The 26,600-nt window shown below is 42.1% G+C and overlaps 1 protein-coding gene across 9 annotated transcripts in view; it reads left to right on the top strand.

Annotated features, from left to right (window-relative positions):
- Positions 1 to 26,600, top strand: part of MTMR3 (myotubularin related protein 3) — a 145,275-nt gene that overhangs the window by 30,868 nt on the left and 87,807 nt on the right. For 2 of the 9 annotated variants that reach the window (XM_067550229.1, XM_067550231.1), the window contains exons 1-2: positions 7,479 to 7,827; positions 10,647 to 10,720. The exons of 6 other annotated variants lie outside the window; for them this stretch is intronic. The gene's annotated coding sequence lies outside the window, so the exon portion shown is untranslated. Of the gene's footprint in view, positions 1 to 7,478; positions 7,828 to 10,646; positions 10,721 to 26,600 lie in introns of those variants that run through there. One more of the 9 variants, XM_067550230.1, reaches the window with a different exon arrangement.

Raw genomic sequence — 26,600 nt, 5'->3', positions numbered from 1 at the left:
AACATCGTCCCTTTTTATTTCCAGTCCATACCACTGTTCCTTTCTACTCTGCCTCCATTCTTTGTCTGTCTTAAGACTGTCCTAACTCCTCTGCCTTGCTTGGCCCAGCTCCACTGCCACATAAGCACAGAACAATACTATCCAGCCTGTCTGTCTTTGCACATGTGACTTTAGTCTGCTGAGAAACAGAAACTGAAAGCCCAGAACTTTGAAGAAGCAAGAGCTGGTAGTTGGGCTGGACAGACTAGAGCCATTGATTGATTTTTGAGACTGTGTGTAGCATGTTTGTGATGAGATTTAATTGTAACTTTTTAAATGAGAAATGTAATATTGATTTGAAAAAGAAATCAAACTTGTTTCAATAAAAAATCCAATTTAAATCCAATTTTTTTATTTAAAAAAATCATTGATTTTTATCCACCATGGGAGGAAGGGTCTATAAACACTCCTCTCCAGAACCTGGAATAGAACTCAGGATTCTTGAGTCTCAATATTCCTCTGCTGTTAGCAAATATTTGTGAAACCCACTGGCACAGTATGTCTCCACTTCCTTTAGTGACTGACACACAAGGAGGATAACCTCCTCCAGCTTGTGTGTTAAGGACCTGTGCTGTACATCTGAAGGTTTTACCATACTGATGACCTATGTGGGGTCATTATGGTTCCATATGATAGAATTTCTGAATTTTTTTAAAATTGGTTTTGTTAAGCTTGGTAAATGTATTTTAAAAACGACAGTAAAAATATTAAAGTTGCAAAATTAAGCATTCAAAAGTTAGGAATGCCAGAATTATAATTGCTCATATAACCTTAATTTTAGCCCTTGTGTGTTTGCATTATAATACAGCCTTTAATTACAGATCAATTTACATGTTTTTCCAGAAGACCCCTGCCTTTTGAGTGCACAGGATGGGTGGTGGTCACAGATTGAATCAGGGTTGTGTAGTGAATGAGGCTGTTGTCTGTAGGACCTGCTGCCTTATTTGTTGTGGAAATAGGAAAGTATGAAGTGGGGGAGAGGGTTGGTCTCATGATTAAAGCATGTGATTGTCATCCTGGAGAATTGGAATCTATCCTTGTCTCTGCCATAAAATTCCTATGTGGTACTAGGCAGGTTATTTAAACCGAAGTTTTCACAGGTGACCACTGTTTCTCATTATCTGGGTGCCTAGCTAGAGACACATGGACGTGACTTGCAGAAGTTCTGAGTACTCAGACCTGCAACCGAAGTCAATGGGAGCTGTGCTTTGAACATATAAAGTGCTATAAAAATGTGAATTGCTCTGAAAAATCAGGCCCTAGATTTGATTTGGGCACCTGAAATTAGTGGACAGTTGACAGTTTTGGCCTTATTCTGTCTTAGTTTCCTGTCTTTAAAATGGGGATAGTACCCTCACTTCACCTTAACATTTTTTGAAGCACAGTGAAGCCCATGAGGAAATATCTTTGTTCAGTGCAGAGTTTGAATAGTGTGAAGTAATTAAGGCATGGGGTCACACATTGAATGATAGAAATAGCTTCCATTTAGTTGAGCTCTGTCCATCCAGGGCACTGAGTGAGACTGGTCCTATGGAAAATACTATTGGATCATTAAATACTTCAGGCTTACACATGAGGGCTGAATTAAAAGTTACACAGGCAACCTTAATTTCTGGCATTCCTAACTTTTTGAGTGCTTGACTTTGCAACCTTCGTACACTTTCAGTGTTTTTTAATGTATGTAAAACAGAAATTGAATTCATCCGCAAATGTGTACTATGGTGACAGTCATTGCAGTCTTATTAACATGCAGATCTCAAACTTTTCATCCAGTCAGCTTTGTGCTTCTCCCCCTGTATTTGCTTCTGTTGTGCTGATACCCATAACAGTACCAACTTGTAGTCCAAAAATGCATCACAAAAGCATGTCCACCTAACTCGGGAACCTTTTTGTGCAGCAGGATCTACAAGTCAATGCTCAGATTTGTTCAGCTGCTGTGTATCGGGAAGTGAAATCTGGAAACAGTGAGTAGGCCTCTGTCATGTCTTTCCCAGTAGATCTGATATTCTTGGTGCTGAAATGGTGACTGGAGGAAATGAATACATTCAGTTTAATATTTTGATGCTATGTTGAGATTGAACATAGAAGTTGCTGGTAGCAGAAGTGCTAGTCAGTGAATTTAAGCAATTCTACTAATGAAGGAGTTTTCAGGAGCTGTACTTTGAGAGAACAAGATTGTGGAAAAATGCAGTTGTACAGGTAGCACAACTTAAGATCTTCTTAGGGTGACCAGAAGGGTGACCTGATAGTCAAGACTGTCTCGATACTTAACCCTTTGTCCTGCGTCCCAATTGATGTACAATTGGGACACCCTTTATACCAATATTCAGGTAAAAATTAAGTTTCTAGCTGCAATGGGTGGCCCCAGAATGTCCAGCTGCTGTGGGCAGCCCCCAGAGCTTCGAGCCCCTGCAGCTCCAAGTCCACACAGTGGCAGGGAGCTCCAGATCCCCTCACAGTGGCTGGGAGCTCCAGGTCACCCACCCCATGTACCAATCAAAATAAGACTGGGAGTATGCAGTCTGAGTTCCTATTCTTATTTATTCATTTGTATCAGTGGAGTTTGAATGATTCCTTGTAAATCAGATAAGAGCCTCAACAGTTCACGTAGAAAATCCTAGTTCTGAGTCTTTTCTGAGGAAGTGGGCTGAAGCCCATGAAAGCTTATGCCTACTGAAATTAAAATTTGTTAAAGTGCTACAGAACTCTGGTTGTGTTTGCTTTTTCTCTGTAGATTTATAGGAGAGAAGGCCTTCTGTACTTCAAGGTTTTAATAACTTGCTGCTGAAATGCAATCCTACAAATTGCCTTAGGCAAAATAATAAAGGAGTCTGGTTTCCAGTTTATATCAGTTTTCACCAGAAAATACATACCATGTAATTGGAGATAAAGGCAACTCTTTTGTAAACTCTGATAAACAAGCAGCAGGTAGTTTTTGTGCACAGAGAAGAAAACTGGTTAGCCCTAGCACAGTTAGCCTGAACTGGTGTTGCTCTCAGGTCTGCCTGAAAGATCTTTCAAACAGAAGCAGAGGAGCAGAAACTTTTTTTGATAAAGGGATTAAAAATAATCAGAACAGTATTTCAAGAGTGCTGTATCAGAAAATTGACTTTTTAAAATGTCAATTTCTTAAAGGGCACTTTGTCTTCAAGATGAAAAACTTTTCCTAGTATGAGTATATATAATGGTCACATGCATACATTTCTGTTTAAAAGAGATAAGATATCTCTGGTTAAAAGAAACATTCCTGCAGGACATTTAGAATTGAAGCAGTAATTTTGTGATTGGATACTGGAGTGGTTAAACAACTGATGGTGGGCTCTTGGCCTTTTTATAGTAAGCAGATGGTATTTGGACTGACTTGTAGCAAACAGCTGTCTTAGTGATCATAATAGAACCATCTTATTGCTTGGTTAATTTCCAAAATGCAAAATTTAACTAATCAGGATGGTAGATGCTCTTGTGACTTCTCTCTCACTGGCCATTTGTACGAACTTTTCTTTCCTTTGAATGTGACTCTTGACTAATACAAGTGAAGTAGAGATTTTTTTTTTTTAAATTTGATGAAAAGAGAATCCAAATCTGGCTTTCCTTTTTTAGTAATATACATATAACTTTTGTCTGCTTTTCATTCAGCTTTCTTGTCTATTTGTGATTGTGACTAAATGTAAATGTACAGTCCTCTGTAAATACTTTGTGATTGCTTTGGCCAGGCCAAGCATACTTTCATTTACGCTTAAGTACAATGGCAACCTTTTCTTTCTGATGTGGTCCTTGCTCCAGTAAGATGTCTTCGTGACCTCCAAGTTGCATCACTGCAATGTGCTATATTGATGGGGCTGGCTGTACCTGAAGGCAACTTAAACGATTTTGCTGGTACAAAAGACAGCTCTGTACTTTCCCGCTCCCTGCATGGAACTGCTAAGAGGTGTACAGATTGCATTGGCTTCCAGTTTGTTTTAGAGTGTAGTTCAGGATGTTGATTTTTGAACTATAAATCCTGCTGTAGGTTTGGGTATTGGGATGTGGATCCTCAGTTGATATAAGTGGATTTATACTAGCTGAGTATTGGCACCTGTGTACCTGAAACACTGTTCTTCTCTTGTTTTTATCTTGACATTTTGCAGCAGTTGTAATACTCTATCTGTATCCAGATTTGTAGTGCAGGGTGATGGGACAGGGCACTCTTAGTGGTGAATCTTCAGTTGTGGAACTTTTTTCACTAGCACTGCAGTCTGACACAATCAGTTTAATCTCCAGGTCATGCTCATCTATTTGTTCAAGCTTCTTCAGGGAAGAGGTGAGTAGATACACTCTAGTTTGATGGTGCAAGTTTTTACATAAAGTTCGCTAACAAAATTAAGAAAAATAGTAAGCAAAAGACTATGCTAGGGAAGTGCAGTAATATTTCATTATCCTAGAAAATATTTTTTACAATATTTCTTAGCATGTCTAAATAGTTAAAAACTAGCTGTATTAGCTCCCACTTTAAAAAATGTTTTTATAGAGATCAGATTGTTCAGTTTCATTAAGAGGGCCAGAACTGGTCAACCTGTTAGTTCTTAAAGCTGAAACTTTTCCTTACTGGAAACTTGGTTGTGTCCTTATTTGAAAAGAATAATTAATGTGCTAGAAGAGGACACACAGTACATACGTGTATACAGCATGAGTTATAAGGTAATTGCGTACTTCAGTCTGTCAGACAGCTCTAGGAAGCTGGGCTACTTTGAGCACAGGATGTCCCTAACAGTAACTTTGACTGTACAATTAAATTATTATGCTTCTTCTGTAAATCACCTTGTGATGTGCTAGCATATTTATTGAGCATCTTATAGGTGCACTGTACCATGCAAACTCACTAAACAAAGCACAAGGAGTTCACTTAATCTAACAGTTTTCTCCCCGTAAACGCTAATTGAAATTTAAAAGGGACTATGCAAGAAACATCCAGAGTGAATGGCAGCTTTATAAATTGTCAAGGTTCAGTCACATTGCTTGAAATGATTAACATTCCTAACCCTTTAACTTAGAAGAGTTTGCTTTATCCATTGAGCAGTGTAAGTAATATAATAGACTGAGATACTCCACTGTACCTCTTAAATGGACTATTGTGTTTTGTGAGAGAGAGAATGGTGCTGGTGTGTGCATGTCTTTTGGTTTCCAGCTATTTTCCTTTGCCTGTGCAGCATAGGAGTTAGTAATACATCCGCATTTTGGAATAGTGTCAAATCAAGATGCAATACAAAATCAAGTTGATTATAACGATATACCTTGATTACTATATTATACTGATGAACAGAAATGTCTTAGAAAAGCTCTTGCCAAGACAGCTGTGAGACCGATCAGCACAGTCACCTAAGGATGCATAAGGGGATAGGATGTCTAGGTAAAACAAATGAATGCTTTTTCATGGACATCTTATAAGTAGTTTAAACAATTTAAAATATATTTTTAACATTAATTTATAAAGTTATATAAAAGTAATCTAGGTTAAAAAAAACACAACTAATTGTGCCATATAGCCACAGCAGTTAAGAGTATCCTGTTGAAAGAATGTATAGAAGAGAATCACAATTTTAAAAATGGGTGCAAAAATGGGAATTATGGGCTGTTCCTGATTTGTGAAAATCAGGCCAATTGTTTGTGCATGAATATGGATTTGTAAGCCCCTAATTGTAGGCATCCATTATAAAAAAACAAAAAACAAAAAAACCCAAAACTTGGCCTAAACCCATCCTCACAAAAATAGCTGTATGAGGAAAGCTCCTATAGGCAACCTGGCACCAGGTACTGACAAAGTCCAAAGGACTCATCAGAACAAATAGGCTTCAGGAGCCCAATATCCTTAATGTATTCCATTTTCAGTTGTATCATTTTGGGTTGCTTTGTTCAATCCCACTTCTGTGCTGCAGTGGAGTTCCTGTGAAATGGTCTACAGGAAGTCTCTTCTAGTGTGCACTGCATGCTGCTATTTCAGAGAGCAGCAGTTTAGCAAATTTCTCTGCTCATCCAGTTCACAGAACGGAAGAGGACAGAGCGGTATTGGAAAAGACAGTGGGCCTGCAAGTAGCAAGCTGCTCCTTCCTCTTCCCTGGATCCTTCTCTACAGGATCATGTTTTTAGAGAAAGTTAGACACTGGTTGTGGGCAGGATGGCACGGAACTATTTTGGTAGGGAATGAGGGAGGTTGGTGGAGTAGTGGGGAAGAATAGGGGTATCTTCTTTCCTCTCCATCCTTCTCCCCCTCTCGGAATGCAAAGCTGGGACACTTCACAGTGAAGGGCAGAGTATGAGAAAGTTTGTCCCTCTTTCCACTGCTTTACTTTCTCTCCTACTTTTACCTTTCCCCCTTCATCTTAGCTCTACTCCACATCTTCTCAATTGTTTCTCTATCCAACCATCCTAGTCACCAATTGACTCCACTTGCTTCTGCTAACCCATCCTGTCCTCTTCTCACCTTAGAACCTCCACCAGCTCCTTTAGTTCCAGCCTAATTATCTGCTCAAAAACATCCCCCAGTTTACTATACCTATACCCTAAGCTCAAGTCCCCTCTTCTCCTGTCTACAGCTCGGAACTACCCACACAGCTCTGAAACTTCCCACCTGATGGTCTCAGGCTCCGAATACCAACAGTGTGAAGGGAGCAGAGAGGGAGAACACAGAATAAAGGAGGGAAAAGAAGAAACAACAATGGATTAATAGTAGATTAGATCTCTAGTACCCTGTGGATCTGCAGCGTCAGAGAAATTATATCCCACATTGTACAGAACTGCTCACATTTGCAATAAAATATATTCTCTTGGCTTCCAAAGTATTTGAATGAAAACAGCAAATCAGGGGAGTACCTGAAATTTCACAGAGGAAGTGAAGGATTCTTCTGTTTTTCAGCCCTAATGGAAGCTTGAGGTTGTTAGGGTGTTTTGCCTAAGGTTGAGGAGGATGCAGGAGAAACCTGGTACAGGGTTAACCCCAATACATTTTACTTTGATACTTCAGAGGGGGAGCCACTCCATTAAAGTATTTACAAATAAGAACAAAACAGGGAACTTCTTCTGTGAAACCATTTACATAACTTTAGGTTGTGACATAACATGGCACAATCAAAGCAGAAATGCTGTACTTGAGCGAGCAAAAAACCTTAAAGATTGTCAAAGAAAATCAAAATTGGGTGTCTTTGCTTCATGATGAAGGCTAAAAAAGTTTGGGATTGGATTATTTCTTTCCAAAAGCTCTTCCCCTTCAATCCTGTCTTACCTTTAAATAATAGGAATGTCAAATCATGCCTTCCAAGTTTTTTTTTTTTTTTTTTCTGGAAATTTCTTTGGAGGTTCAGAGAAGTGGATTGGGAGCTTTCTGTGCCTTTTATTGACAGGGTAGAAGTGTTGAATCTTCAACCAAGGTATCTTTTCTCCCAACAGCTTGCTTTTGTTAACATCTATTGAGTCAAATTCTGACAGTTAACATCTAATTAAAAATTCCATCTCCCCCTATTTCACTGCCATGGTATTTGATGTCATAATTCTATTGCTTCCATTCTCTAAATAGTCTTTCAGGAAAAATGAGGTAAACAAGACCTAAATTTCTAAATGCAAAATAACAGTTTGGCAGGTGGGTGAGGGTGAGGCTTTTGTAACTTCTTTATACCTCACAAAGAAGAAACAGATACAAACTTCTTTTCCTTTACAAGTCATCTTTAACTTCTTAGGGCTCAGTCCTGCAGACTTTTACTCATATGAGGAATCCTACCGAAGCCAGTGACAGTACTTGTTGAAATTGGACTTCTGCAGGTGAGTAAGGTTTTGTACAATCATGCCCTTTTTATGCACTCAATTGTGCCTATGTATTGCAGATGAGACTCTCTGAAGTTTCAACCTCATGAGCTTAAAAATATATCATTAATCTAATTATCACCACCTAGCCACATTGTGCAGGTAGAAAATTAACACATCCCTATTTTTAACAGTTAAGACAGACCAATCCATAGCAATGCTCTATCTATACATTATCACAGCACTAGGGACCAGAGTATCAAATGAGATGTGGCCTCTTTATGCCACAAATGGCCAGCAGAAACTTCCCTGGCTGGCATGAAGCTGACCCAGCTGGCTCCTGTGCCATCTGCCCTCTGCCCCCTCATAGAGGCATATCATAGGTGATAGGGAAGGGAAGTAGTGGAGGTATGCTTTTTCTCCATGGCTATAGTGTCTTTGATGGTATAATTTAGAGCAGCCATGTAGCTGCTCTAAATCTCATTAGGGTGGGACCAGCACAGACTGGCCTTTAGAATTTGGGAGCTGTAACTAATGTTCTGGCCCTTTCATTCCCTGTGTCAAATGGAACTTGAGTTCAAGAGAATCTGTCAGTGTTAATTACAAACTTTGCATTATTTAAATAAATCACCTGCTGTAAGGATACTGTGCAGCCAGTCACTCTCATATATCGAGACTACTACCCTCTGCCTGTTTGTAAGATGGCTTAATTCAGTGTGGTGTTTCTTGGGATAGCCTGTTTTGTTTTGTTTTTTTGGCCCAAGTTGCTGACTTGAAGTGATAACATTTTAGCTGCTTATCTATTGACCAGCAGCTTTACAGAGGAATGCTATTGAGTCTGTCATGAAGCTGCTTCCAAACACTGCCAGAAATAAAGTAGAGTTAATGCCAGAAAACCTGCTTTCCTCAGTCTTTACTACAAAACTGTTGAAGACCAAGGGCCTCATCCAGAAGTCCTTGTAAAGAGTGGAAAGGTTCCCAATTATTTCAATGGACTTTGGCTCAAGCCTTAAAAGCACAGGAAATCAACTTCCCACCTGTTTTAAAAACAGTCATGGGCAGAAAAGTGCCTCTTTAAAAAGTCATCTTGGTGTTCTCTGTTTGTCCAACTTTGTTACAGAAGTTATGAAGGTAGGTCTGCTTGTCAAGCCAAGCTTTGTACAACTGACCAACTGTAAAATTGAGCTTTGTGCAGCAAGCTTGACCTGGTACCTGGATATCAAGCTTTGTTCCTTCTGCTTCATATATCATAAAGACTCTGGAATTGGAACTTAGCCTTCAGTTGTGCAGGACATAATAAAATAGTTTCTCTTTTGTGGGTAACAAGGGGCCCCACTATAATTGCTGCATTTTATCTGATGATTAGTGGCACATTTGTTTCTTATCTACTCAAGTTAAAAACCTATTCATGGTGCAAGAATTTTTTATTGTAGCTGAAAGTTAATGTGGTTCTGCTCTTCTCTAAAGAGAATTGACTACATACTGTTTTAAAACTTTGTGCTTGTTAGCTTTTGCTCCTATGTTTGTCTCTTTATTTTTGTTTTTCAATTCTCTTCCCAGCACCTCAAACCTAAAATTAGATATTCCTGTTTTTGAATACTGAAAGTACTTTCTTTTTATTCTTTCCTGTTGTAAACCACAAACTAATTTAGATAGTGCATACATAAGAAAATAAATATTTTTAACTAGAATATGAATGTGGGATATATCTCCATCGATAGAATGTCACATTGATAGACTGTTACCATTGGTAGAAAGATTTTTGTTTCATGTAGATTTTCGTGGTTTATATGCCTCTAGCATGACATTAGGATGGCTTCCAAGTTATTGTAAGGAACAACAGAAGTAGTTCACTGTGTGTGGGAGTGGTATTCCATCTGTTTGGTTACTTGCATGCTTCTAGAAATGGCTGGTTTCAGACAGTTTTAATTTTGGGGTTCTGGTATGCAGTTTCACATACAGCTTTCTAGCCCCATATGATTTCAGTTGTCAAAGTAATCATTTAAATGTGATGAAAGATGCCTGTGGATTCTAGGTGATGACATTGCATAGGAATAAGGCAAATTAGACCGTTCATCCCTATAAAGATTTGATTTTTGCATAGTTGGAACACACATTTTACATGAATATTTTCAAAGGTATCCATTTGCACAACCTTAGGTGACTTAAGTTTCTTCCTAACCATTTTTATCATATGGGCATAATTGTCCACATTGGACTTTCTTACACTTTGCTCCAACACATCTGGTACTAGGCACTGTTGAAGAAAAGATAAGATTAGGTGGCCACTGATCTGATGCAGTATGGCCTCTCATTAATGATTTAAGTTTTTTATTTTTTTTTGTGGAAAGCCAAATCTTTTGTAAGATCAAACTACATTTGTAAAAGTTCTGTACAAAGAGAGGTTGGTCTGGTGTAGATAGGAGCTTTCTCAAAGTCAGTGTTTGCTGAATAATTCCTTATAATACTTCCCTGTTGGGAAGAGTGTTGAAAAACAAATTGAAATACCTTATGGCCAGCATTCTGACCCATTCCTTACCAAGAGTCAGACTTTAACCAGAACTCTGTGTGCATCATAGATCTGTATGACCCCTTCAAAGCATGTTGCTTTCACTAACAGAAGTTAGTCCACTAAAAGAATACCTCACCCACATTCAGGTATGTTGAGATCTGGCTGGTTGTGAGCTCTTATGCATTAGCTAGCAATTGTTGACTTTTCCTTTTTAAACTGGGAAAACTAGTGTGGTAACTGAGTATTGTAGTAATAGCCTGTTTTGAAAAACTACTTTTTGATTGAAGACTTTTGATTTTTAAAATACAGTCTTTGATTTTTGCAGCTTTCAATGTGAAGTGTCAGAAAAACATCAAACTTGCTGGGACAAAAGACTCATTTGTTACTTATCACTATTTGGTAAGTTTATAGATTTTTATAATTTTGTCTAGACAAGATTTGCCACTGATTTCCATAGCTATGATTGATTAGTCTGTTCATGAAATAAAAAACTAAGGTCAGCATCCTAAAACGTTGGGCATGTGTGTCTTTCACTTAAAAACAAAAATGTTTTCTAGCCCTTTTGGCTGTGAAGAAAAGGGAACCCCTCTCAAAAATATTTTCAGACTATCTCTGCCCCTGCCTTCTGGGTGGAGGGTAAAAGATTTATTCTCTCTAGTGTCAACTGTCACCTGCTTCTTGAATATCAAAACCCGAGCCATCTCCAGGAGTACTTAATGGCCCCCTCTTTCCATCTTTATCAAAAGATGTGTTTCCTACCTACAACTTCTACAGTGCACCTGTGGGTTGTTAGAAAACCTGTATTCCACTAGAAATTTTGGAGGCAGCTCAAAATCTGTTAATACCAAATTAATAAAATTCAGGTGCTGGGAAGGGAAAGAGTATTAAATATTAGGATATTGAACTGGAGATGGACTAGATGACCTCCCAAGGCCATTCCAACCCTAATATTCTATGATTTTGTGCACTCTCTCTGGGCATGTCTTCACTACCGAGCCAAGTTGATCTAAGGTACGCTATTTAAGTTACGTAAGTAACGTACCTTAAGTTGACTTTCAGCGGCATCCACACTACGCTGTGTTGAAGGGAGACGCTCTCCCATGGACAGCTTTCGCCTCTCGTTGGGGTGCATTTCAGAGCACACCCATCGACTTAGAGCGTCTTCACCAGACCTGCTAAATTGATGCTGCTACATCAATGGCAACAGTGTCTATTTAGCATCGTAGTAAAGGTGTGCCCTCTGTCCCCTTTTCTTTCTCTCCTACTTTCCTTTGCTCTCAGCACTGAGCAGATATCTTTCAATATTTATTTGGAAATTTGCATAGCAGTTTTTGTTTTGAGGCTTAGGAGATATGTGGTATTTTTTTTAATTATGCAGATGTGCCAGAAGATAAGGCAAAGAGCACATCTTAGTGGTAAACTGGCTCCTTTGCCAGCTGAGCAAAAACTGAGGTCATAAACTTTACTAGGCATCTTGCTCTTTCAGCCAGGACATGAGAATGGAGAAGGTAACAGGAGAAACATAACTACCTTACTTTGACAGAAATTAACAGAAATACAGCTACAGTAGAGGGGATAGCCCCCTGCATTGACAATTGTATATCCTTGTGATTGGCAGAATGGATGGGCCATGGTGAAGTTTTATTTTTAAGAACAAGGATTAGTTTTACTAGCAACCAACTGTCCAGAAATAGAGATCTGAACTTGAAAGTCGGTTTTCTTGGTCAGCCAGGCCGTAAACAGTATCTGAGAATTTTCATCTGATTTTGGGGAAATGTTGTTAACCCACAGTAAACCACTGGAGGCTTGCTGGCTCTGGCTAAACCAGACTGGAACTTTGACTCCATTCAACTACTAATCAGGGAAGATTAACTCAGATCATGTGTGAGAGGTGGGTTTGAGAATGGATTTCTTTAAACAATTTGCACTAATCTCATTTTGTACTGAATTGCCCTGGAATGTGGCATGATGTGTGGATTGACATCAGTGAAATCCAACAAAGCTGCCTGCTGAGAGAGGACTAAATCACAGAAACCAGGTTTCATTTTCAGAGTATTGATGGTAATCTTGACAACCAAATCTTGTTTTACAGGGGGGACTTAAGGTTCCTATTTCTGGTCTCTAAGAAATACGTTGCTAGGTTTCAGGTGTATGATTCTGTATTGAAAACCTGCTCACTCTTTAATTCATCTGTTTTTAGCAGTGAGAACTGCTAAATCAGTTCTGCAAGTTTCTGATCATAGTGATTTTATATCAGTGATTTAAACCAGCCTGGAGCTGTAAACAAGTGTTCAGATTTTTCAGCCAGAGGATCAATTATATTACTTCAGAAAGGTGAAGGGGCCGCAGTCAATACGTTTGGACAGATTCTCTGGCCCACTTTTCTCCATTTGTACTCTTCAGATGTCTCAAAGGGAGTTGAATCCCCCCCACAAGTTTTCTGCTAGTGATTCACCTGATGTGCAGGAATTCCCAGAGGGTGTAGTGCCAGCATATTTGTTTCCCTCCTCGTCACTTGGGGACCATACCTAGCTGTGGTAAATGAGAACAGACCCCAGGCTTCTGACTTGTGCCAGAATAGATGTAAAAAATCAGAGTTGTTCCTCAGTTTTTTCCCTTTCCTTGGGGTGCCCTGCTTAATTTGTATTGGGAAGGCAGAGCCATTCTTTGCTAGTAGCTCCGATAAGATCAGTCAGAATTAGTTAAACTTCTGTCCTGCTCTCTGGGGCATCCACAGATTGGCAAGAATCAGGCAATGGAACCGCCAGATGTATTCTACTGCCTTGCACTGCAGCTAGTGGCCTTCAGGGAAGCTGTTGAGCAGCTGCTGCAGAGAAGGGACAGCAGTTGTGAGTGCTTTCAACTCATGCACCAGACCTGCTGCTGGGGTTATATGGGAAGCAGTGAGTGGCAGTTAAGGAGCTGGTGCCACCATCCTCCTCTCCATAGAGGTTGATTCAAACCTCATAATTCAAAAATCGTAGGACACAACTCAGGGAGCACATTTTCAAGTTTCTTTCAAATACATATTTTCTTTTGAACTTCTTATGGACAACTGCAAGACAATCACAAGGACAACTTAGAGCTGCAAGGGCCACACGTAGAACACCACTACTGTAGACTAGATGATCAAGCCTCAGCAGCCCTCTAGGTGTGCAATTTTGAAAGATCATCTTAGATTAGCCAACAGGATCCAGTAGATTAAGATCTGTTCCACGTAAAACTGTTAAAGAAAATCTCCAAAAAAACCAAAACAAAAAAAAATATATATTTTTTTTCCTTAGCCAGAGACAATTCCTTAAGGTAATAAAACAAGCACAGAGTTTTTTAAATGAATAGATACACAAGATCAGGTCAGCTATAGAAATGTTAATTAACCATTCATTAATATATTAACACATTTACTCTGATCACCCCTGTGTGAGGAAAGTAAATATTATCTCTGTTAAGGGTTTTCAAAAGTGCTCCGCATGGGCCTACCTCTACTCCCATTGAAATCTTTGGGGCTTTAATGGTAGCAGAATTAGAACGGTGCTGAATGCTTTTGAAAATCCCAGTGAGTGTTTCAGTGCCTGCTTGAGAAGCTTTGCAGTGTAATGGATGAGGCATGGATCTATGGATTGCAAACTCTTTGGGGCAGGGACCATCTTTTTGTTCTGTTTGTAAAGCGCCTAGTACAATGGGGTCCTGGGTGCCCTTGGGCAAGTCTGTTAACATCTGAGCTACCTTTTCCTTACGTAAAATAGAGGTAATTATATTTACCTGTTCCTTTAGCATTTATTAGTTACACTTCAACAATCCAATGTTCTACACAAATTCAAAGTATTAAGGTGAGTTAGTGGCATGGGGGGAACACAGCTTGGTAATTGGCCCTTAAAACTAGCATTCTTCCTTGAAATGGGGGTTACAATCCTAAGGAGGTTTGCAAACAAGTATCAGGCGGTCACAACCATCCTGTTTTTCAGATTACCAAGTGGAAGAGTGGTCTCAGGTGTAGGGTTCAGGGGAAAGGAAGTTGATATGAAGAAGGTTGAGAACCATGGCTCCAGAATCCCCATTCCTTGCTCTTCCTCCTTCAATAGTTTTTGAAAGCACTTGCATATTATGTCAGCTCAGTTGGCCAGGCTTTTCATTATACTGCTGCATCCATGTTTTTAAAAAAAAAAAAAAAAAAAAAAAAACACCATTAAATAGTTAGTGGTGGTGTTTACTTTGCCAGGATTGCAGCTTGTTTGATATTCATGCTTTTTAAAATCTTTAATAACCACATTTTTATCCTCACAGCTTTTGTTCATATGTTCCCCAAAATTTACCTTCAGGCACAGACTAAGGGTGGAAAATTCCATTCCTAAAGGCAAATATTTTAGGAAGTTGTGTGGAAAAAACCAGGGATATAATGTATACAGTGTTGTAGCCCTGTCTGTCCTAGGATATTGGGGAGACAAGGTGAGAGATCTTTCATTGGACCGGCTTCTGTTGGTGAGAGACAAGCTTTGGAGCTACGTAGAATGGGCCATTTCACCTTAAATGGTCCCTTAAAATATGTGTAACTACTTATGCTAAACCAGTGTTTCTCAACCTGTTAAGTAGCAAGTACCCCCTAACTTCTGAATTTTAATAAGTACCCAACACTCAATTTTCCACAGGATTTTATATTTACAGACTAATGTGAGCCATATGTTGGAAGAAAGGCTGAGTATACAAGGCTGTGGCATGACAGATGTCAGATTAGTGTGGGTAGGGTTGCTGCTTTTACACCAGAGGTGCACAACTCAAGTATGTACCTGGGCTAGAGGTGATGTTGGCCAAAGCTAGGAGGCTTTGAGCGGCATGCCAGTGCTGGGGAATATAAAGCGCTGCGCCACATTTTTTGCCATAGATTTGAGAGGAGGAAGGGGTAAGAGGAGAAAAAGGTAAAATATGGGGCTGTTATAGTTGTCAAGTTGTCAAATTGATAGGTTTTCTGTGCATTGGGTTTTGACCCAGAGAGGGGGACTCTGCCACCTGGCTGCCAGCCCAGGAGGTGGGCGACTGCCACCCAATCAGAGCTGGGGCAAAGGAGGCTTAAACACTAGCTGGGATCCAGGGATGTGGGCAGGCGGCCGCTGCCCATCTTCAAGCCAGAGCACTCGGAGTTGGGGTGTAGGTGGCTGCCACCCAGCTGCAAGCCCAGCTCACGAGACGCTGGAGGCTGCTACCGGGTTCTCACCTTGGAGCTGAGACCTGTCAGGAAGCGGGGGGGCTGCTGCTCGCCTCCTCCAGAAGCTGGCAGCTACCACCCACCTCCCAGCTGGGAGCTGACTGCCCAGGAAGCAGGGGCTGCCACCCACCTTCCCCAGAAGCTGGGGCTGCCACACGCCTCCCAGCTGGGACTGGGTGGGAAGCGGGCTGCTGCTGCTGCTTTGCTTCTCCAGAAGTTGGCAGCTGCTGCCTGCCTCCCCTTCATTCTTTTTTTCCCCAAGGACCCCCCGCCTGTCTCTCGTGTACCCCCAGGGGTACATATACCACAGGTTGAGAAACCATGTGCTAAACTATCTATTTGATCTTGTATTTCACTGTGACATTAAGAACGTTTCCCAGACCTGAGGAAGAGCTCTGTGTTGCTCGAAAGGTTAGCTGTGTCTACACTATCACTTATGTCGGTATAACGCTACAGAAAAGGACCTGAGGGTACTGTGGATAAGAAGCTGGATCTGAGTAAGCAGTGTGCCCTAGTTGCCAAGAAGGCTAATGACATATTGGGCTACATTAGTAGGAGCATTACCAGCAGATCGAGGGAAGTGATTATTCCCTTCTATTCAGCATTAATGAGGCTGCATTTGGAGTATTGTGTCCAGTTTTGGGCCCCCCACTACAGAAAGGATGTGGACAAGTTGGAGAGAGTCCAGCAGAGGGGAACAGAAATGATTAGGGGGTTGGAGCACAAGACTTGTGAGGAGAGACTGGGGGAACTAGGTTTGTTTAGTCTGCAAAGAGAAAAATGAGGGGGGATTTGATAGCAGCCTTTCCCTACTTGGAAGGGGTTTCCAGGGAGGATGAAGCTTTAGGCTGTTCTCAATGGTAGTAGACAGAACAAGGAGCAATGGTCTCAAGTTGTGGTGGGGGAGGTCTAGGTTGGATATTAGGGGAGTTTTTCACTAAGCAGGTGGTGAAGCACTGGAATGGGTTACCTAGGGAGGTGGAATCTCCATCTTTAGAGGCTTTTAAGCTGCAACTTGACACAACCCTGGCTGGGATGATTTAGCTGAGGTTAAGAGGGTTGGACTAGATGCCTCCTGAGGTCCCTTCCCACTCTAATATTCTATGATTCTAACTCAGTGGTTTCCCACCTTTTTGGCTCGAGGGCCACAAATATCATTTTTACAACCCTGAAGGGCCACCAGTCTATCAAATCATGAATGTACTGACTACCATTAAGCATTACAAATCACTACATGTTTAAAGTAAACATTTTGATGTGACTGCTCATTTTTGCATTCACTATTTTACACCTACAAATTACTCATACCATGATATGCACTCAGAAAAAGCACTAGTGTAGATGAGTAACTGTCACTATGCACTTAAGCACATGGCCTGAGAGTGAGTTAAGTCACAGTGGGTGGCCTGCTTAGTGTGGGCCAAACCAGAAGGCACTGATATTTAGAGTCCTGCCCTTCCTCAAGCATGGTGGGTCCTGGCTGCTCTGGCAACAGCCCCCCACGTGCCTCCCCACTCTAGGCAAAAGGAAGGCGATCTCCTGTCCCCCTGACTGCAGCAGGGAAACTGCATGCATCCTGTAGCCCTGTGCACTTCAGTTGGGTCCCTATACAGTGGCTCCCTTCAGCCAGGGGGATGGGAGATCAGTGCTCTCCTCCCTCTGGCTCCAGCAGGAGCCCCAGTGCCTAGGGACCCAGGCAGAGCGCTTTGCTGGGCTCTCTTCTACAGCCAGGGGGAAGGATGTGCTGATCTCCCATCCCCTTGGCTGCAGCAAGGAGCCTGCACTGGTCTTGTAGCCCTGTGGCAACGTGCTCCACTTGTGTCCTTAGGCAGCGGCTCCTTTCTGCAGCCAGCAGGAGGCGGAGTGGTGTGCCCCTTTGAAAGAAAGCGGCCTATGGGCTTCAGGCTGGGAACGACTGGTATAACTTCTGTTACTGAGGGATGTGAATAAGCCACCAGCTCAACAACATAACTTTATAGAATCAGAGAAAATTAGGCTTGGAAGGGATCTCATGATGTCATCTAGTCCAACCCCCTGCTCAAAGCAGGACCAATCCCAACTAAATCATCCCAGCCAGGGCTTTGTCAAGCCGCAGCTTAAAAACCTCTAAAGATGGAGATTCCACCACCTCCCTAGGTAACCCATTCCAGTGCTTCACCACCCTCCTAGTGAAAATTTGTCCTATAGACCTCCCCCACTGCAACTCGAGACCGTTGCTCCTTGTTCTGTCATCTACTGCCACTGAGAACAGCCTAGCTCCATCCTCCTTGGAACCCCCTTTTAGGTAGTTAAAGGCTGCTATCAAATCCCCCCCTCATTCTTCTCTTCTGTAGACTGAACATGCCTAGTTCCCTCAGCCTCTCCTCAGAAGTCAGGTGCTCCAGCCCCCTAGTGATTTCTGTTGCCCTCTGCTGGACTCTCTCCAACTTATCCACATCCTTTCTGTATTGGGGCCCCCAAAACTGGACACAATACTCTAGACATGGTCTCACCAGTACCAAATGAAGGGGAATAATCACTTTGCTCATCGTGCTGGCAATGCTCCTACTAACGCAGCCTAATATGCTGTTAGCTGCCTTGGCAATAAGGGCACACTGCTGACTCATATCCAGCTTCTTGTCTACGGTAACCCCCAGCTCTTTTCTGCCGAAATGCTGCCTCGCCACTCAGTTCCCAGTCTCTAGCAGTGCATGGGATTCTTCTGTCCTAAGTGCAGCACTCTGCACTTGTCCTTGTTGAACCTCATCAGATTTCTTTTGGCCCAGTCTTCCAATTTGTCTGTGATACTGGAGGGCAGGGCTAGGATACAGAGTATCTACCACTCCCTTCAGTTTAGTGTTGTCTGCAGATTTGCTAAGGGTGCAATCCACCCCATCCTCCAGATCATTGAAGAAGATGTTGAACAAAACTGGCCCCAGCACCAACCCCATGGGCACTCCGCTTGTTACCAGCTCCCAACTAGACATCTAGCTGTTAAGCCCCAACTAGCCAGCTTTCTATCTCTTTTACAGTCCATTCATCCAACCCATACTCCTTTAATTTGCTTATAGGAGTACTGGGGGAGACCATATCAAAAGCTTTACTAAAGTCAAGGTGTATCCTGTCCTCCACTTTCCCCACATCCACAGTCATCTCATCATAGAAGGCAATCAGGTTGGTCAGACAGGACTTGCCCTTGGTGAATCCATGCTGACTGTTCCTGATCACCTTCCTCTCTTCCAAGGGCCTCAAAATGAATAAAAAATTGCCAACTTAAGTGCCGGTGTGGACAGCGCTATGTCAGCGGGACAGCTTTTCCCACCACCATAGCTGCCACTGCTTGCAGGGGGTGGAGTAATTAAGCTGACAGGAGAGCTCTCTGATGGGCTTAGAACAGCTACCCTAGAGAGCTTACTGTAAGCTCTCTAGTGTACCCGTAACTGTTCTCTCTCTCTCTCTCTCTCTCTCTCTCTCTCTCTGACACAAGTAGGCCCAATAAAAGATACTACCTAACCCTCAGGGATGTAGTAATGGCAGTCATTTTGCAGTTTATAGCCATTGCTAAGTTCAACCACTATAATTTCTTCTGTCAGACGGAGGGAATTTGCTTTTAATGATAACTGGAGCAATCTGAGATAAATGTCTGTCTGGATTTTAGCACTATAGTAGTTAGAGATGAGAGAGAGAGTTAGGCCTTGTCTAAACTGCAGAGTTTTGTCGACACAAGTTATGCTGGCATACAGCCACCGCTATAATTAAACTGCTGTTGCAGGTCCTCACTATGCTCCTGGTGTCAGTGGAGTGCATTCAGCTACCAGCTCTTGCATTGACACAGGGAGCAGTGCACTGTCAGTAGCTATCCCACTGTGCAGATGCATGCTGGGTGTTTTGGGAAGGGTTTGCAATGCCTTATGGGGCAGGCATAGCAGCACATGATGGTTTCTGAATCCCATCATTCCATGGGCATCCTACTAGATCAACAGCTGCTTTTCAACTGCCCTGTCAGCCAAACTGACATTGCTAAAAACAAACACAAGAAGCCCACAGGAGTTGGGGGGGGGGGTAGGCGGGGCAAGGGTGAGACCGTGTGTGCATGTGCAGTGGGGGCAGTAAGTGTCTGCACACTCTTTAAGTTCAGAAAGCAGCTGGAAGCAACCAATCCTGAGGCAGAAGCTGGTGCATAGACAGTCGGTGTCCGTCTGTCCCGCCACTCCAGCTGAGACCTATACACAGGCAGAGGGAGGGTGATAACCCAACATCAGCCCAACCTCCCTGGCTCTTCACAGCACATCAGGAATCATTCCCCCCCCAAAAGCAGCAGTCCGTGCTGCCTGCAGGCCTGCTATAGGAGAGCAGGATTGATTTCTTCAGAGTTCTTCCACAGCCCCAGGAGAATGATCCATCTTCTCCTGCCTGGATCACAGGGGATTGCGTTCGTTGCTAGGAGCCAGTATGCTCAGCTGGGCAGTAGCAGCGTGAGCTCTCCATGCTGAGCAATTTCAAAATTTCCTGTGGTTTTGAAAAGGGAGGGGCGCCTGCCTGCAGGGTTGTGCAGCAGAGTTCAAAACAGGTCAGGGTGGGTATTGTGAGAGAGCTCCAGGAGCCTAGTTACAGCACCCAGCGTCTACACTGATGCTTTGTCATTCTAAGTTTGCCACAAAAAATCTTTCTCTTGTCGAAGTGGTTTTATTTTGTCGTCAGAGCGGGGGAGTTCTGCCGACGGGGCATATTGTAGTGTGTGCACCATCAGTGTTTTGTTGCCAAAAGGTGACTTTTGTTGACAAAATTCTGTAGTGTAGACCAGACATTATTAGATCACATTTTTCTTCATATAAATAGTTTGATTTTGGTTGGTTTTGTAAAATATATACTGCTGCTAGTGCCAATTAGCAATGTAAAAAAGAGTTTGTTTAAAAATCTGTTGAAACGTTCTAACACTAGAACATGTAAATGGCTGGAGGGGCGAGCCTGCTTGGCTCAGTTCCTCACTACCAAATGAGAGCGGTCTAGCTGCGGCTTCCCACCGCCATGGTAGCTGGGCAGCTCTTGCTTGTAGAGAGTTGAGCAGAGCCTAGCTGTGGCTACCTCCCTGCTGGGCTCCATGCTTCCAGCCAGCAAGAGCTAGCCACCTGCTCTTGCTGGCAGGGAACCAGCCCAGCTGCTGCTCCCCTGTCCCCCAGTTTATACTGTAATCAGCTGTTTAAACGGTTAGCCTTTTACATCCCTAGTGCCAATAGTTTTAGACCAAATGTAGCAAAATGCATTGATGAAATTCAGTATGCATTATACTTCACTTTCGGTAAAGCACTTATCTTTCTCATTAGCTATTTACTTATGTACTAGTTGTGCTTGGAGTTAAAGAAGATTCCATTTTAAACATTAAAAGCTTGGAATAAAATGGTATATAAATGTGTAAAGTGGTCTGGAAATCTGTGGTCTTTTGAGATGTCTTAACTGGAAATGCTGATTCTAGGAGAGGTCAGCCTATGTTGTGGAAAGGTCAACATGCTGCAGAAGGCAATAATGCAAGAATCCAGTTCTTCAGCGGAAAGCAGAGTTGCCAGCAGAGACCTCTCTTTAATGATCTCCTCATCTAAGGCAGTGGTTCTCAACCTTTCCAGACTTCTGTACCCCTTTCAAGATGCTGATTTGTTTTGTGCCCCCTATTTCACCTCACTTAAACTTACTTGTTTACAAAATCAGATATAAACATACAAAAGTGTCACAGCATACTATTACTGAAAAACTGTTTACTTTCTAATTTTTACCATATAATTATAAAATGAATTATGACCCCCCATGTTGAGAAATACTGGGCTAAAGCATATCTTCAGATCAGTGTAGATTTGAAGACAATAAGAGATGGAGAATCCACCACATCCCTTGGTAGTTCCAATGGTTAATTACCTTCATTATTAAAAAATTGTGCTTTATTTCTAATCTGGACGTGTCTGGCATCACATTCCAGACAGTGGTTCTTATGCCTTTCTTGGCAGCATCCCCTTTATCAAGATCTTTCCCGGTCCTGTTAACAGAACCATTTTCGAGTGTCGGTAGAGATGAAAACCTTTATTTCTTCATATGCATTTCATAAGTGCCTATCCCAATAGCTCTATGTAGTTAATTGTTTAAATCAATAAAGTCAAGGAAAAAATCCAAATAATGAATGACTTTTATTCAGCTGAATATAAAATACTACTTAACTAAATAATGACCTTGCTTGTTCAAGCACTCTTGCATTCCTCACTCCATCTTTCAATAAAATATATGGAGTACAGTATATCCTGCAGCATATGCTGAATGTCAAAAGAGAAGAGGAGTCCTGATGTCTGAGGATGAATGAGTGAAATAAGGATAGGTTTGAAAAATGTTGGGTTCTGCATGTCGTCTTTTCCATCTGTAAAATAATTGTTAGCTTACTCATTCTATACACTCCTATGTTCCCCTACACACCCAGAAGAGTTGTACACCAGCCTTTAGGAGAATTAGTATTATTCCTGCAGGCTGGGCAAGCTAAACTGAACTAGTATGTGGCCCAGAAATTGAAGGTTAGGGAATGCCTTAGAGAGAGCAGTAGGAACAAGTAATTGTCTGTATGAAATTTTAGTTTGTATGGACTTTGTTAGTGCTTTTTCATGTAGCCTGTTGTAAAACTAGGCAAATATCTAGAAGAATTGACGTACTCCCCTACAGGACCTCTGTGTACTTCTAGGTGTATGGATACCCCTGGTTGAGAACCACTGCTTTAGCCAAACACAAGTTTTGGGCTCTATACAGCCATAACTGGGTGAAATTTAATGGTCTGTATATACAAGAGGTCAGACTAGATCTAATTATTCTTCCTGTTTTAAACTCTGTAAATCTGTGAACATCCTCCTTAGTTAGTAATGGACTGGAAAGTACTTCAGCCCCATGTGATAAGTACGTCATCCTGCTTCCTTCCAGATACAGAACAAAAATATTTATTAACACTAAAGTTTCTCTATTTTCTGCATTAACAATTTTACCAACTCTGTCTAATAATGGGCTTATGCCACTGCTAGATTTCTTTTGTCTCTAATATATTTAGAAACTCCTTTTTGTTGTCTTTAGCCCTGGCAGTCATGGATTTTTCCTGCTGTTTTTAACTTTCAATATCCATTTTCCACACCTCAGAACATCTAATTTATAGTGATTGCTATGTATTTCCTACTTTTTCTATCTGCTATAAATTGTTTTTTAATTTCAATCACCACTGAACGGGGATGGGCTTTTAGACAATGTTATCCTCTTCTTTGATTGTGCAATTTTTTTTTTTTTTTTGGCCGTGTAGTAAAAGAATTCCCAATTTTCATTCGTTTTTCTGTCTAAATTTTTCCTCCCAGTCAATTTTGCTCATAATTTTTCTCAGTTGTGAGAAGTAGGATACTGAGCTCCTCCTTTTATTACTGGAGCTCCTAGATGTTATAACATGTTTTTATTTATTTGTATTATCACATTCTGGGGCGCAGTCCAGACTACTGATGGGTTGTGTCAACACCTGTCTTGTGAGCTCGGATGCCTGACAGTTTTGCTGCTGTAGCTGCCAACCTGAACCCCTCATAAACAGCCATACAACATGCAGGTCACACCCTGAGTTTCTGTGTATAGTTGCAGCCTGCCAGCAACACTCCAGTCAACTCTGGCTTCTTCCAGCATTGGTTACTACTTGCAGGGTGACCCCCAATACACTCCTAGTTCTGGATTTTCCCCAAACGGGGGTTCTGTACTGTCCATCCCGTCCCTGGGCAGCTCAGATATTAGAGGTGCGTTGCACCTGAAAAAGGTCAACATACAACAGCCTGCCTTTTTTTAATTGGAGTTACCAAACAATTCAGTTTAAACACAACACTTACTTAATTTTGATTAAAAAATAAAACAAATGTATTTATCTACTGTGATTTTAAGTGAGTACAAGTAGTAAGGCAGAAATTGTTATAAGAGAAATAAAGAGAAAACACTTTCTAGCATCTAAGATTTAACAAACTAGATTTGGTTCAAGGTAAAATCCTTACCACATGTTCCCTGCAACATAGTTGACCCAAATTCTCAAGTCAGGATCATCCCTAAACTCCAAAAGATTGTTTCCTTTGTCTTTTTAAATGAAAGAGCAAGAGACAAAGGTAGAGATAGATAGACTGTGGTAGTTTTGCCCCTTGCTTTTATAGTCCTGTACCCCTTTGAAGTGGAATCTTTTGAGGATTACCGCTCAAAGGAATGTTTATTCAAACAGTAAAGAAGGCTATGTGGAGTCTGGGGATGAAGGTGCCCCCATACTCTTTCTTCTCTCCTGTGTAGGCTGAAATGCAGATTTGCCTTGTCTTGCTCTTGCAGTCTCAAAGACCCTGTTTACTATTTATATGTATATTGAGGTAAACACATATTTCTTCATTTAAGATAGACCTACTTAGCCCTGATTAGGCAGGAGTGGTTATGTGGGTTTGAATGTGCTACCAACATCATACAGGGAGAATGCATAATTTTACTTATGTTGCTGCATACATTCCACCATGAAATTATTTACTAGTGAGTTATTAGTTTTCAGATGATGCGTCAGAAAGCATATTTTGTACAAAAACTATATTAGTTTGTATGGTGAGAATACAGGGATGCATTCAGTCACACGTATTACTAGTTAGGTCTATCTTCTGTTTGCCCATAGTTAATATAATCAGGTCATGATTATTGTTCCCCATGCAACCACCAATCATAATGAGGTCTAAATTAGCAGCCTTGTGTTTGGTGCAGTACCTTTAGTGTTAGAAAATTATCTATAATTCTTTGAGCAGCCTCTGCATGTTCCCACTTGTAGGTGCCTGCTATGCAAGCTTCTAGAACCTTCTGCAGGTCCAGACAAAGCCCATATTGGATACACATCTTCTTTGAGTGATGGTCCCTATTGTATTTCACTGAAGGATTATGTGCCATGTGCCCAGAACCGGAGACTTTCAAAGTAGTATTGCTCATTGGTCCACACGTGTGCCCTTGTACCATCTCATGGTTTTGCCTGAGGCAATAAAGGATGGAGCGGACTGACTGTGTCTTCACTTCCATCTCACCGCTGCATGGTCTGAATTGAAGCTTCCGCTTCCTCTTCCTTGGTGGCACATTTTGCAAACTTTTTAGAAAAACTGCTTTTACTCTTGTTCATAGCTAGGATTTTGTTTCTTTGCAGTATTTTTCTAGTTCCAAAAGTTTTATAAGATTAAGAACTTGGGATGCTGCTTCGGTGGTTTCCCCCACTGAACAATCCACTCCCTTTCCAGCACCCAGGTCTGGGTACTGGGTTATGCCTAAGATGCTGGGATTCAAAGTCCACGCTTCCCGCCCTCTCTTGTTTTCCATCAGCGATGAGCACCAACACTGTTTCTACTGTTGGGGGAAGTTTACACCGCATCCAAGTGCAGTATCTGCCGCTCCTTCCCTGCCCGTATCTGGGAAGGCTGAGCTCTCTGACTCAAAAAGCTCCTCATTGAAGTTGCCATGGGGCCGCAGTCAGATCCTGGCTGGGGAACCCCCCTCATACATCAAATGGCCTGAACAATCTAAGAGTGCTCCTCTTACCTCAGAGCTTCCATCCAGCTCCATCTGTAGCGGTGCTACAGACCCTGTGTCAGGGCCTAGCCATGAGCCATGCAAACATGCGCATAAGCATGGTAGTAAGTCTTCCTCCAAATCCAAGAAGGATGCCGCCCTGTCCACAAATTCCGGCCATGGAGGAGCGATGACGTGTTCCAAGGCGCTCAGAAGTGATCAGAAGCCACACCTTTCGCCCGATCCACTGGTCCTGGTTCTCGAACCACATAACTCCTGCTTCAGGAGAATAACCCTCCAGTGACCTGTGAATCATTGGTCGTGAGACCAATCCTGGTTTTGTCCATAGACTAGGTACATTGATTCCGGGGTGATTCAGAAGTGCTCCCGGACAAACTGTTTGCCCTGGAAAGAGTGATGTTAGAACTGCCATCTCCTGCATTAGATCTGCCATCTGCTGTTTGTACCCCTGTAACATATCCCGTTCAAACGGCTCCATTGGCACCACCATTTGTTCAGGACTCTGGTTCTTCTGAGTCTGAGGATTTGGGTGTTTGACATGATCTGCCGCTTTTGTTCCAGAGACTAGAGGGTTCTAGTGACACTGTGGTAGTTCCCTCATTTACTGCAGCCAAGGAGCCACTGGTATCCCACTCCTTAGGCACCAACGCAACAGTAGCAGGATCAACCAGGTTGGCTATATTGGAGCTCATGGCTTCAATATTTGCCTTTGGAACCATCTTGTTCAGCACGGGAAGACTTTCCTGTTTCACCACCCTTGTCATGTCGGACAACCTTTGTTGAGTAGATGCTTGGAAGTGGGGTTAGATGATGCACCAATCAGCTGACGGATCTGGAGAGACTCTCTTCATCATCCCCATATGCAGCTCTGTCATCGACACTCTCCTTCCCACCAGATGACTTTCAGGAGTTACTACGAAGGAGAGCCAATGCTCTTGAGATCCCACCAGAAGAGGTGCAGGGCAATCAGCACCAATTACTAGACATTCTACATGCATTGGTACCGGCAAGGTGGCCTTACCAATTAAAAATGCCATTCTTCAACCTGCACGCACTGTGTGGCATACCCTGGACACATGCGCTTCAACCCAAAGGGGGCTGAGAAAAGGTTATATGTCTGTTCCTCCTCCCCCCCCCCCCTCGCAGGGTCCGAGTTTTTATTTTCACACCCTCTACCTAACTCCCTGGTGATCCAGTCTGCTTTGGAGCGGATCAAGCAGCAACACCCATGCCTCACCCCAAGAGACATAGAGGGCAAGAGACTGGATCTTATGGGTCGATAGGTTTTCTCCTCAGCAGGACTACAGGTCCGGATCTCTAACTAGTTGGTGCTGATGACCAAGTATGACTTTATAAACTATGGATGGAGGGTGGAGTTTGCAGATAAGTTACCTCAGCAGGATCGTTCCTGATTCCAAGCAATTTTACAAGAAGGCAAGTTGGTTGCTAAGTCCATACTTCAGGCTGCGGTTGATTCAGCGGACACGTCATCATGCGTATTGGCGACCAGAATTGTCATGAGGCGAG

The sequence above is a fragment of the Emydura macquarii genome, unplaced genomic scaffold (assembly GCF_026122565.2).
Source record: "Emydura macquarii macquarii isolate MOO-44397 ecotype Brisbane River unplaced genomic scaffold, CSIRO-AGI_Emac_v2 contig_1254, whole genome shotgun sequence".
Lineage (NCBI taxonomy): Eukaryota > Metazoa > Chordata > Testudines > Chelidae > Emydura > Emydura macquarii.
The sequence above is the reverse complement of the archived record's forward strand: the minus strand, read 5'-3'. Positions and strand labels throughout refer to the sequence as shown.